At 35.8% G+C, this 12,026-nt stretch overlaps 1 pseudogene; it reads right to left on the bottom strand.

The window, feature by feature from the left end:
- Nucleotides 1–2,067: 2,067 nt before the first annotated feature.
- The window catches only part of LOC132163633 (very-long-chain aldehyde decarbonylase CER1-like), an 18,918-nt pseudogene continuing 8,959 nt past the window's right edge, over nt 2,068–12,026 (bottom strand).

Here is a 12,026-nt window from a genome sequence, read left to right on the forward strand (position 1 = left end):
TGCAGAAAGGATGCTTTTTCATGGTATTTTACTGTATGGGTTTTTGGGCTTTCTATTGTACTTTTTTGGGCTTTCGTTGTATTGTGATAAATTCAGATTGTGTTAATTGTTTTCTACTTGGAGTGATTAGTTTATCTTGAAAATTGACCTTTTGTTTTTATCTAAGTATTCTCTTCTTGGGTCGCTATCTTGGATCGATCATTTGAAATTTCATTTTATTTGGTAAACGATTGGTTCTTATTTTGAAATTACATTAATTTAGAATATTATTAATGGTTCTGTTGGGTTTTTTCTTTTATGGATCTTAGTGACTTCTTGTTGTTGTTTTTATGCCACCACTATGCCTTGAATAATAATACTTGGCCGTACTTAAAATTTCTATTTATGTATTAATATATTAGGGTAAATCATTTTTTTTTATAATTAATCGAAATATCATTAAATGTCCATTGGTTATAATTATTGAAATATCATTCCCATAATTGCTATATAATAACATCTATTATAAGACCCTCCTCTTTTTTTTTTTTTAATCATTAGCGGCGACGTCGAGGTCGCCGCTAATGATTTTTTTTATTGTTTTAGGTCAGTAGCGGCGACGCAAAAGTCGCTGCTACTGACCATCAGTAGCGGCGACCAAAAAGTCGCCGCTATTGACCATCAATAGTGGCGACTTTTTTGTCACCGCTATTTAAATACATCAATAGCGGCAACATTTTTGTCGCCGCTACTGATGGTCAGTAGCAGCGACACTCGGCCCATTTCAACTTTTTTTTTGCGGCAACAAAAAAAGTCATTAGCGGCTACTAAAAGTTGTCGCTATTGACCTATCAATAGCGGCAACTCCAAATGTCGCCGCTATTGATCATCAGTGGTGGATTAATACTAGCAACTGAATAGCGGCCAAGGGTTGTCGCTATTGATCAATAGCGGCGACATTTTGCTCATTAGCGGCGACTTTGGGTCGCCGCTAATGAGCAAATTTCTTGTAGTGCTTGTCGGTGTCCTTTGAAGCCAAATTTTTTTGTGTGAAAGTGTTCAACATGGCTCATCATATGTATCACAATATTTATAACCCTATCAAGCATTTCTCGCAGGTATTTTATGTTAATTAGGAAAATTTACTTATTTAGTCACTATAGTTTGTAGTTGTGCCAAATTGATTATGAGATATCAAAAGTATCTTTAAGATTAAGCTATATGTCTAAAATGGTCCATATTATTAATTATTTGTCAAAAATTACTAGATAAATGTGTAGGTTCACATTACAATCAATAGTGGATTGGCACTCGCACGTGGTATAATTGATGCTTTAATGATAAAATTGTTATTTTATAATAAACCGAGTCATCAGTAATACCACATGTAAATTGACTATTAATTGTGATATGGATCTACATGTGCATCCAATATCGATAGTTAATAATGAACCGCCTTGAAGATCTCTAGATGTGGCCGACCTTAACAAACCCCAAATTTCAGCGCCATGTCCCTTATTTGTATGGCATATAATATAGACAGTGAATAAAAGGGAAAAATATAAAAGTCATAGTTTTATTTCATTATTACCTCATCGTACTACAATGTAAACATATATGTTGACCAACTGATAATGTCATGTTAATACGTAGAGTATGATAATGGTAGGATAAAATAACTAATTTGCACCAATGCCTCAACATTGTGAGTAATATTAAAATAAAAATGTGATTCTTTAACATTATACTCAGAGGAAAAATCTCGATGAAGCACATTTCCCAATCTAGGTGAGCTCCATACCTCACATCTCTCTTTAATCATTTTTTTTTCATAATTATTTTTTAAAAAGATGCAATTTCTGCGTTTATGGATCTTTCTACATTCTCTCTGATACAAAAACTTTAAATGTAATTTTTATTTTTATTTTTCAATTGAACTGCATACATCGATCAAATAACATGAGATATATGCTGCTATATTTTATACAGAGTCTGAGATAATATATAAATAGTAGAAACTTATATATATATATATATATATATAGAGAGAGAGAGAGAGAGAGAGAGAGAGAGGAAGCTAAAGCACGATCAAACGGGCACCACCAAAGAACGGAAGCTATGTCGAAGACTTGCTTGCCAAACATCCTTGATATCAAACAAAGTGTTCCCACAATCATTCGCATTCCACCCTTCTAAGGCATGCAATATCCCAGCAATACACCAAGCACTCATCACTTTTCTAGGCAGCCAATTATGTTGCATAATGAAATAGGAAGTATTAAAATATTAATTATCTTAAATCAAAAGCATAAGTTATTGGTATTATTAATAATTTAACATAATATCTCTGGAATTATCTTTTATTTCAATTAAATCTTCTACATGTTCAGCTCCCAAGCGAGGAAGAATGTTAAAATTTAATTAAATAATAAAATTCTTCATTTGGTTTCTAACCTCACAAGAGTGAATGTTGATCAAAGATGTGGGAGTGATCATTGCTGGTGTGGTGTAGAAGAAGCAATCTTTCCGCATTTTCTTTGGTGGGAATTGAGAAAAAGGAATGAATAATGTTCCTTTCGATGCATTCAATTGTTCATCTTCTTTCCATCCATCTCCCACTAACCATGTCTGAAAATCTCTCATAATTATGTCATATTATAGTCTCATATAATGCTATAATTTGTACTATAATGCATGTTACAAACTCATTATGTGGCAGTACGTGCATGAGTCACTACCACGTCAACTATTAATTAAATTTAATTATTTAATTATATTTCTCGTAAAGAAAGAAGATTGTCGCAAGCAATCATGAAACGGGTTGCAAATTTTACCTTCTCATCAGGATAACTTGATGAAAGGACATTGTGGTGAGCCTTAATTGAAGCTTCTCATACTCATCCTTGTATGGTATTGCCACCTGATACAATTATAAGCTAAGCAACATTAGAAAAAAATAAAAACATTGCAATCTAGGTTGAGCAAGGACTAATTAACAGTACTTAAAACCTACGTACCTGGATACCCCTTTCACATAGAGCATTAGCAATGGCATAAGCAACCTTAGTAAGGTTGACCCTTAAAAACACTTGAGTTGTTCCTTTTGGAATGCTATTTAGCACCACAGCCACTGCTAAGCTACTTCCATCCACCAGCTTTATTTTAAGTTGAGGGTACTTTTTGATGTAAACCTCACCATTTTTATTGTTAGATAATATTATGTTATTATTATTTACTTTTTTTGGTATTCTAGGGTTACTAGGTTTACCTTTCCTTATTCTACTAGGTCTGTATTATTCGCCTATATATAGGCCTCTTCTGTACATTATATTTTGTGATTCAATATACAACCTTATTCTCAACATGGTATCAGAGCATAGGTTCTGAATCACCTCAAAATTTTTTCGCGTCTAAATATTTTTCCTCCGGCGCCGCCAGTGTTATCCGGCGAATCCTTCTCTCTGATCCTCACGGTTCTCTATCTTCTCCTCGAGGTTTTCAGTGTATCACTATACCGCTTGAAAGCTCGGAAGACAGCCGTCCCAGAGCCGCCGCACACAGCCATATCGGAGGCCGCACGCTCCCTCACGCGCCGCCCAAAGATTCGGCAATTCCGCCACTGCCGTTCAGCCACCGGCCACCACGGTGGTCCGATTGCTTCCCTCAGGCCACCGATCGATAGATCTGCTCCCCAGGATTCCAGAACAGGCCTTAGCTCCTCCAAAAGACGCTGTACGCGCCTTCACGTGCCCCCAGAAGTTCCGCGCGTCAGATCCACGCGCCAGTACCACGTCTCCTACGCTCGCGCGTGTACCACACGCGCCATCGTATCTGCGTGCCACGTCATCATTTCCATGTCAGCCCTAATTGCCACGTCAGCCCTACGTGCCACGTCACACTTGTGGCACGTCATCCCCATGTGACACGTCATCAGTGCCACGTCAGCATGTGTGACATGTCATTAGTATCAATTCAGAACTTGCCACGTCAGCGTTGACTTTGAATGTTGACCGTTGACTTTTTGTTGACTTCCAGAGTTGACCAGGTGCTTTCTTACCTATTTTTTCGTCCTGATTTCATATTTGTAATCTGTTTTTGCATTTGAGCCTTCCAGATGGCACAAAACGAGATTTTTCATCATTTTTAGACTGTATTGGATGGAACAAACTATATGTTGTGGTCTCAATCTATGCGCAGCTTTCTTAAAGGCCGCAAGCTTTGGCTTTATGTCACTAGGGAGATCCAAAAGCCAGTTAAAAAGGATTCTGAGGCAGATGAGGCTTTTACCACTCGTCTTATTGATTGAGATAGCAAACATCATCAGATTTTTACATGGTTCCGTAATACCACTATCCCATCTATTTCTGCACTCTTTGGCAGCTTTGATGAAGCAAAGGGTGCTTGGGATATGCTTGCTTCTCGTTATTCTTCTGTAGATGGTGCTCACGAGTATCAGCTTTTGTTTGAACTTTTCCATCTCAGGCAGGAATCTGGTCAGAGTATCAATGATTTTCTTGCTCGCATGCAATTCTTGTGGAACCAAATTGATGTTTCTGATCCTATTTGGAAGGATCCCACTGATGCTCAGATGTATATTACCCGTAGAGATCAACATCGCCTTCACCAATTTTTGATGGCTTTGCGTGATGATTTTGAGCCTGTTCGTGTGCAACTATTACATCGTTCTCCTCTTCCCACTTTGGACACTGCCATCTTCGAACTTGTCCGTGCCGAGACTAGATCGCAGACTATGCGCTCTCAGCCTAGTCATACAGTGTTGGCTGCACCATCCTTTGGCTCCTCGTCATTCCAGCGAGAGTATTATGACAGGTCAGGTACTTCTCGACTCCCTCCTAAGTCTTGCGATAATAATTACTGTCGCTATTGTCGACGTCGAGGGCACACTATTGACAAGTGTTGGCGTAAGGGAAGATCTAATGCACCCACAGCAGCAGTTGCTCATACTGAGAGTGGTTCATCTCCAGCTGCTCCCTCTTCAGTTGCCCCCTCTAGCCACGCATCAGGATCCAGTGTCACCTTATCTGCAGCTGACTTCGAGACAATAGTCAACCAGGTCGTCCTATCTCGTTCTGGTAATGCATCTTCCTCTGTCCTCTCAGTTTTGCCAGGTACCTCTTCCTCTTGGCTCTTTGACTCTGCTTGTTGCACTCACATGACACCTCACCCTACTTCCTCTACCACATCTGTACCTTCCCCTCATTCTTCATTCATTCGCACAGCTGATGGCTCCATTATGACTGTTAAAAATATAGGCACTATCAATACACCTTCCCTTTCTGTTCCTGAAGTTTTTCATGTGCCTGGATTATCCTTCAATCTTCTTTCTATTGGCCAACTGTGTGAACTTGGATATAGACTTGTTTTTGACTTTTCTGGTGTGCATGTACAGGATCCTCGTACGAGTCAGACCATTTGGACCGGGTGTAGAATTGGGCGTATGTTCGAACTATCATCCTTACATCTCCCCGCCACAGGCATCTCTGCTGCAGCCTCTTCATCATCACCATCTCTTGCACTTTGGCATTCGCGTCTTGGTCATGCATCTGCCTCTCGTGTTCAATTTTTAGCTTCCAAGGGTTTGTTAGGTTCAGTTTCCAATAATTCTTTTGATTGTAGTTCATGTCAACTTGGTAAACAACCGGCTTTGCCATTTAATAATAGTGACTCTCATGCTACTGCTTCTTTTGATTTAATTCATTCTGATGTTTGGGGACCTTCTCTTGTTGCTAGTATGAGTGGCTCACGTTATTTTGTTATTTTTGTTGATGATTTCTCTCGTTACACTTGGGTGTTTTTAATGAAATCTCGTTCTGAATTATTGGATATTTATCGTACTTTTGCCAAAATGGTTGAAACCCAATTTTCAAAACCCATTAAGGCTTTTCGTTCTGATAATGCTTTAGAATATACTCAACATGATTTTCAAGCCATTCTAAAACATTATAGCACGGTTTCTCACTTGTCGTGTCCAGGCACCTCACAACAAAATGGTCGAGCTGAACGTAAACTTTGGCACATTTTAGACACTGTCCGTGCTCTTCTCATTTCCACATCTCTTCCTACCCCGTTTTGGGGTGAAGCCACTCTCACGGCTGTCTACACAATCAATAGGTTGCCTACCCCTATCCTTGATAATTGCACTCCTCATGAGCGGTTGTTTGGCTCTATCCCTTCATATCATCATCTCCGTGTCTTTGGTTCTGCCTGTTTTGTTTTACTCCAGCCTCATGAGCGCACCAAACTTGAGCCTCGTTCTCGGTTGTGTTGTTTTCTTGGATATGGAATGGAACACAAGGGCTACCGGTGTTATGATCCTGTGTCTCGTCGTCTTCGCATCTCCCGTCATGTAGTTTTTTGGGAGCATCGACTATTCCACGACGTCGGCAAATTCAGCATGCCATCATCCCCTCCCTTTACTACCCTTTTTGAGTTTCCTCTTTCTCCTACTCCCACCACCAATGTCTTGCCTGAGTCTCTCTCGCTAGAACTGCAGTCATCTGATGCCCTTGAAGCTGCTTCGCCTGTGTCCCCAAGTTCTTTGCCTGCGTCCCCAAGTTCTTCGCCTGCCTCCCCAGGTTCTGTTCCATCTGAGGATCCAGTCTGCACTCCATCACCTGACATTCGTCGATCCACCCGAGTAAGATCTCTTCCTTCCCATTTACAGGATTTTCATTGCTTTCATGCCTTAGCTACCTTGCACGAGCCTCACTCTTTTCGTGAGGCCTCCACTAACCCTCTTTGGCAGGCTGCAATGAAAGAGGAACTTGATGCTTTACACAAGAACAATACATGGGATCTGGTTGACTTACCTCTTGGAAAATCTGCGGTCGGGTGTAAGTGGGTTTACAAAATCAAGACTTGTTTTGATGGTACTATTGACAGGTACAAGGCTCGACTTGTGGCCAGAGGTTTTACTCAGGAATATGGTGTGGATTATGAGGAGACTTTTGCTCCAGTTGCTCGCCTCTCTTCTGTGCGTGCTCTGTTGGCTGTTGCAGCCTCTCGGCATTGGTCACTTTGTCAAATGGATGTCAAAAATGCCTTCCTTAATGGTGATTTAAGTGAAGAAGTTTATATGCAGCCACCTCCTGGATTATCTCATCCTACAAACAAGGTTTGTCGTCTTCGTCGAGCACTATATGGGCTTAAGCAAGCACCTCGAGCATGGTTTGCTAAGTTTAGCGCCACTATCTCTCGCCTTGGCTACTCCATCAGTTCTTATGATTCTGCCTTGTTTATTTGCCGCACAGACCGGGGTACCATACTTCTTCTACTATATGTTGATGACATGATTATCACTGGGGATGATATGACTGGTATTCAGGCACTTAAACAGTTTCTTAGTCAACACTTTGAGATGAAAGATCTTGGCCCTCTTAGCTATTTTCTTGGTCTTGAGATCTCATCTTCTTCAGATGGTTATTATTTAACACAGGCCAAGTATATATCTGATCTACTTTCTCGGGCAAATCTTACTGACAGTAAGATTATCGACACACCGACTGAGCTTAATACTCGTCTCACTCCTCATGATGGCGAGCCTCTTCATGATTTTACCTTATATCGGCATTTAGTTGGCAGTCTTGTCTACCTTACTGTCACTCGACCTGATATCTCGTATGCTGTCCATCAGGTGAGTCAATTTATGGCTGCTTCTCACTCCACTCATTTCTCAGCTGTTCTACGCATTCTTCGATATCTGAAGGGGACATTATTTCATGGGCTTTATTTCTCCTCTCAGTCTCCTATACAGCTGCATGCTTATACTGATGCTGATTGGGCGGGTGATCCAACAGATCGTCGCTCTACCACTGGTTATTGTTTTCTACTTGGCACCTCGCTTATTTCTTGGTGAAGTAAGAAACAGACTGTTGTTGCTCGATCTAACACAGAGGCAGAATATCGTGCTCTAGCTGACACTACCGCGGAACTTCTTTGGTTGCGATGGTTGTTACAAGATATGGGTGTCTCTCTTTCTTCTGCTACTCCTGTATACTGTGATAATAAGAGTGCTATTCAGATTGCTCATAATGATGTTTTTCATGAACGGACAAAACATATTGAGATTGATTGTCATTTTGTTCGTCATCATCTTCTTCAGGGCTTACTACAACTTCATTCTGTCACGTCTCGTGATCAGCTCGCAGACATCTTTACAAAGTCACATCCTCCAGGACGTTTTCGTGATCTTGTGTCCAACCTCAAGTTGGTCTCTCGCACTCCACCTTGAGCTTGTGGGGGGCTGTTAGATAATATTATTTAGTATTCTAGGGTTACTAGGTTTTCCTTTCCTTAGTCTACTAGGTCTGTATTATTCCTTTCCTTATTCTACTAGGTCTGTATTATTCGCCTATATATAGGCCTCTTCTGTACATTATATTTTGTGATTCAATATACAACCTTATTCTCAACACATGTAAACTCAAATTAATCTCAAATTTCCTATTAAGTGTTGCTCATTTTTATTAAAATATACTCGGTACAAATAATCATATATATATATAAAAGCCGAGTTTTGGCTCAGAGAGAGCCTAGAATTGCGACACGTGTCTTTCTATTAACCGTTTAGTGTTTCTCCTATTTTTTAATATGGTTTAATAGTTTTCCGTTTAGGTTTAGGCGGTTTCATTATTCCAAGATTTAATTTCAAAACGTTTCCTTATATGAATTTCATTATTAAGTGACTATAATTAATGTAAGATAATTATGGTTATTTAATTTTTAAACATTAAACCGGTCCTTTAAGTTAAAAACCGGTCCTCTAAGGCCATTAAATTAACTAAATTAATTCATGTTAGGAATACAATGAGTTTAATATGCCTAATACGTTGAATAGAAAGAAAAAAAAAGGTCAAATTAAATCTATCATTAAATTCTCTTTGATTTCTACCTCTCTCTTTTTACATTTAAAAAGGGTGCATGCCAGAGCCTTTTAAGTCCATGAGTCTGCTCTTGAAGGCAAAACATAGGGCAAAATTTATGGTGCTTCCTTCTTTAACATATATATATATATATAAAAGCCGAGTTTTGGCTTAGAGAGAGCCTAGAATTGCGACACGTGTCTTTCTATTAACCGTTTAATGTTTCTCCTATTTTTTAATATGGTTTAATAGTTTTCCGTTTAGGTTTAGGCGGTTTCATTATTCCAAGAGTTTATTTCAAAACGTTTCCATATATGAATTTCATTATTAAGTGACTATAATTAATGTAAGATAATTATGGTTATTTAATTTTTAAACATTAAACCGGTCCTTTAAGTTAAAAACCGGTCCTCCAAGGCCATTAAATTAACTAAATTAATTCATGTTAGGAATACAATGAGTTTAATATGCCTAATACGTTGAATAGAAAGAAAAAAAAAAGGTCAAATTAAATTTATCATTAAATTCTCTTTGATTTCTACCTCTCTCTTTTTACATTTAAAAAGGGTGCATGCCAGAGCCTTTTAAGTCCATGAGTCTGCTCTTGAAGGCAAAACATAGGGCAAAATTTATGGTGCTTCCTTCTTTAATAGTCACTAGCAACAACATTCAAGTAAATACTTTTGTTTTGTTTTGTTTTTTTTTAACCACTTTGAATGTATTATGGAGATTTTTTGTTTTGTTTGTTTGATCTACTCCAATTTTCAGACATGTTTTGAAAGTGCTTTTTTCTTCTTTTAAAAGTAAAAGAAACATAAATTTATTTCATTATCTTTATATTTATTTCTCGATCTGAATCTACGTTTTGGTGGAAATATAAATTTGTTTCTCTTTTGTTTGTGAAAGGAGAGCATAAATTTATTTCATTATCTTTATGTTTATTTCTCGATCTGAATCTACGTTTTGGTGGAAATATAAATTTGTTTTTCTTTTGTTTGTGAAAGGAGAGCATAAATTTATTTGATTATCTTTATGTTTGTTTTTTGAGAAAGTTTATTTGTACGTGTCATGCTTTGCTTTATGTTTGTGTGGAGATTTGAATATGTTTATGCTTTGTTTGTGAAAATTATTGGTTAAGTCCTTCATTTGATTGTTTTATGGTTGAGTTGTTCTTCAATCGAACACAACTCTTTTGGAGCACTCAAAAGATTACTATAGATATTTTGTTCACTTTGATCTCTATATTTTTTAGAATGTTCAGTTTTATATGAATGTTATTTCTATTGAAATATAATAGGTATCACACTAATAATAATATCGAAGATTTATGCTAATTTTTTATTAACGCGTTGATAATCAAAATCAAGATTTTCTTCTTGCTATTTTTTTTTAAACTTCTTTCATTTTAACATGTTTCCGATCTACGTTTGGAAGGAGATTTGAATATGTTTATGTTTTGTTTGTAAAATTTTTTTGTTGAATTGTTCATGATTTGAATGTTTTATGAGTTTTTTTTTTTTTTTTTGTGATTTAATCAAAATTTAAGGCAGTTTTTGGAAGTGTCTTTTTTACTATTAAGTAAAAGATTGCCAAAATTAATTTCATTGTTATGCAGAAAGAAAAACATAAACTCTTTTGAAACACCAAAAATATAATAATTAAGTATTGAACAATATGTGCAACGATTTATTTCATTGCGTTAAATGTTCAATGAATTGTTTTATTTTATTTTCATCAAAACAATGATTTTGCTCACTTTGCTCGGTATATTTTTTGGAATGTTCAGAATTATATGAATTTTATTTCTATTGAAATATAATAGGCGTTGTGCTAGCAATATCGGAAATGCATGCTAATTTTCTATTAATGTTTTGATAATCAAAATTTAGGTTTTCTTGCTGTTTTTTATGTTAATATACTTATTTAATTTTAAACTACTCCTATGAATAGAAAGATTTTTACATGTTTTAATTTATATGGTTTGCAAAAATTTCGTGCTCTCAGTACTTAGAGCGTAACGCTTTTGTTTTTTTAAGAGTCTTTACGCTATAGATAAGTTTGTTGATGATGAATGTCAAAATGTTCAAAAAATAAAAAATAAAAAATAAAATACATATACTTCTAAACATTCGAAAAAAATACTGTTTTTTTTTTTTTTTTTTTTTTTTAAATACAAAATAAAACAAAATCTTTCACTCAACATTTAATACAATCAAATAAAACATTTCACATTAGGTTTATTGCTTAATTACCACATATTTGGTGTTTCCAAAAAAAAAAAAAAAATGTTGCTATTTCTAGACGACAATCAAATAAAGTTTTGTTTTCTTTTAAACAATACCAGAAGATTATCACTCACAAAAAAAAAAAAAAAAATCCATAAAATATTCAAATGAATTAAAATACAGGACACTTAATTTTATTTTAATTCATATAAATTAAAAACATGTTAAAAAAATTTTTCCCACAGGTATAATTTAAATACAAAATAAAACCAAATATTTCTCTCAACATTTAATACAACCAAATAAATCCTCTCACATTTAGTTCAATGCATTTTTTGTACAACAATCAAATAAAATTTGGATTTGTTTTGCTTTTAAAAGCAGAAAATTTTCCTTCAAAAAAAAAAAAAAAAAAAAAAAAGGGGGCAGAAAAATTACTTCCAAAATATGTTTAGTAAACCATACAATCAAACAAACAAAAAAAATCCCATAAAACATTCAAATGAAAAACAACTCAACCAAAAATTTTCGCGAACAATATAAATTAAAACATGTAAAAATCTTTGTTCTCATAAGAGTTGTTGAAAATTAAATAAGTATATTAACATAAAAACTAGCAAGAAAACCTAAATTTTGATTATCAAAACATTAATAGAAAATTAGCATGAATCTCCGATATTGCTAGCGTGACGCTTATTATATTTCAATATAAATAAAATTTATATAATTCTGAACATTCCAAAAAATATACCGAGCAAAGTGAGCAAAATCATTGTTTTGATGAATACAAAATAAAACAATTCATTGAACAAAATAAATATGTTTTAAAACCCCTACGTTTTAATTTTCATCACTTTTTTTTTTTTTTTTTTTTCTATCATTTATGCATCCACTAATTATTATTACTTTTTTCCTTCCTATCATTTTTAAAAACGATCCG

Source organism: Corylus avellana, chromosome ca1, assembly GCF_901000735.1.
Source record: "Corylus avellana chromosome ca1, CavTom2PMs-1.0".
Taxonomy (NCBI): domain Eukaryota; kingdom Viridiplantae; phylum Streptophyta; class Magnoliopsida; order Fagales; family Betulaceae; genus Corylus; species Corylus avellana.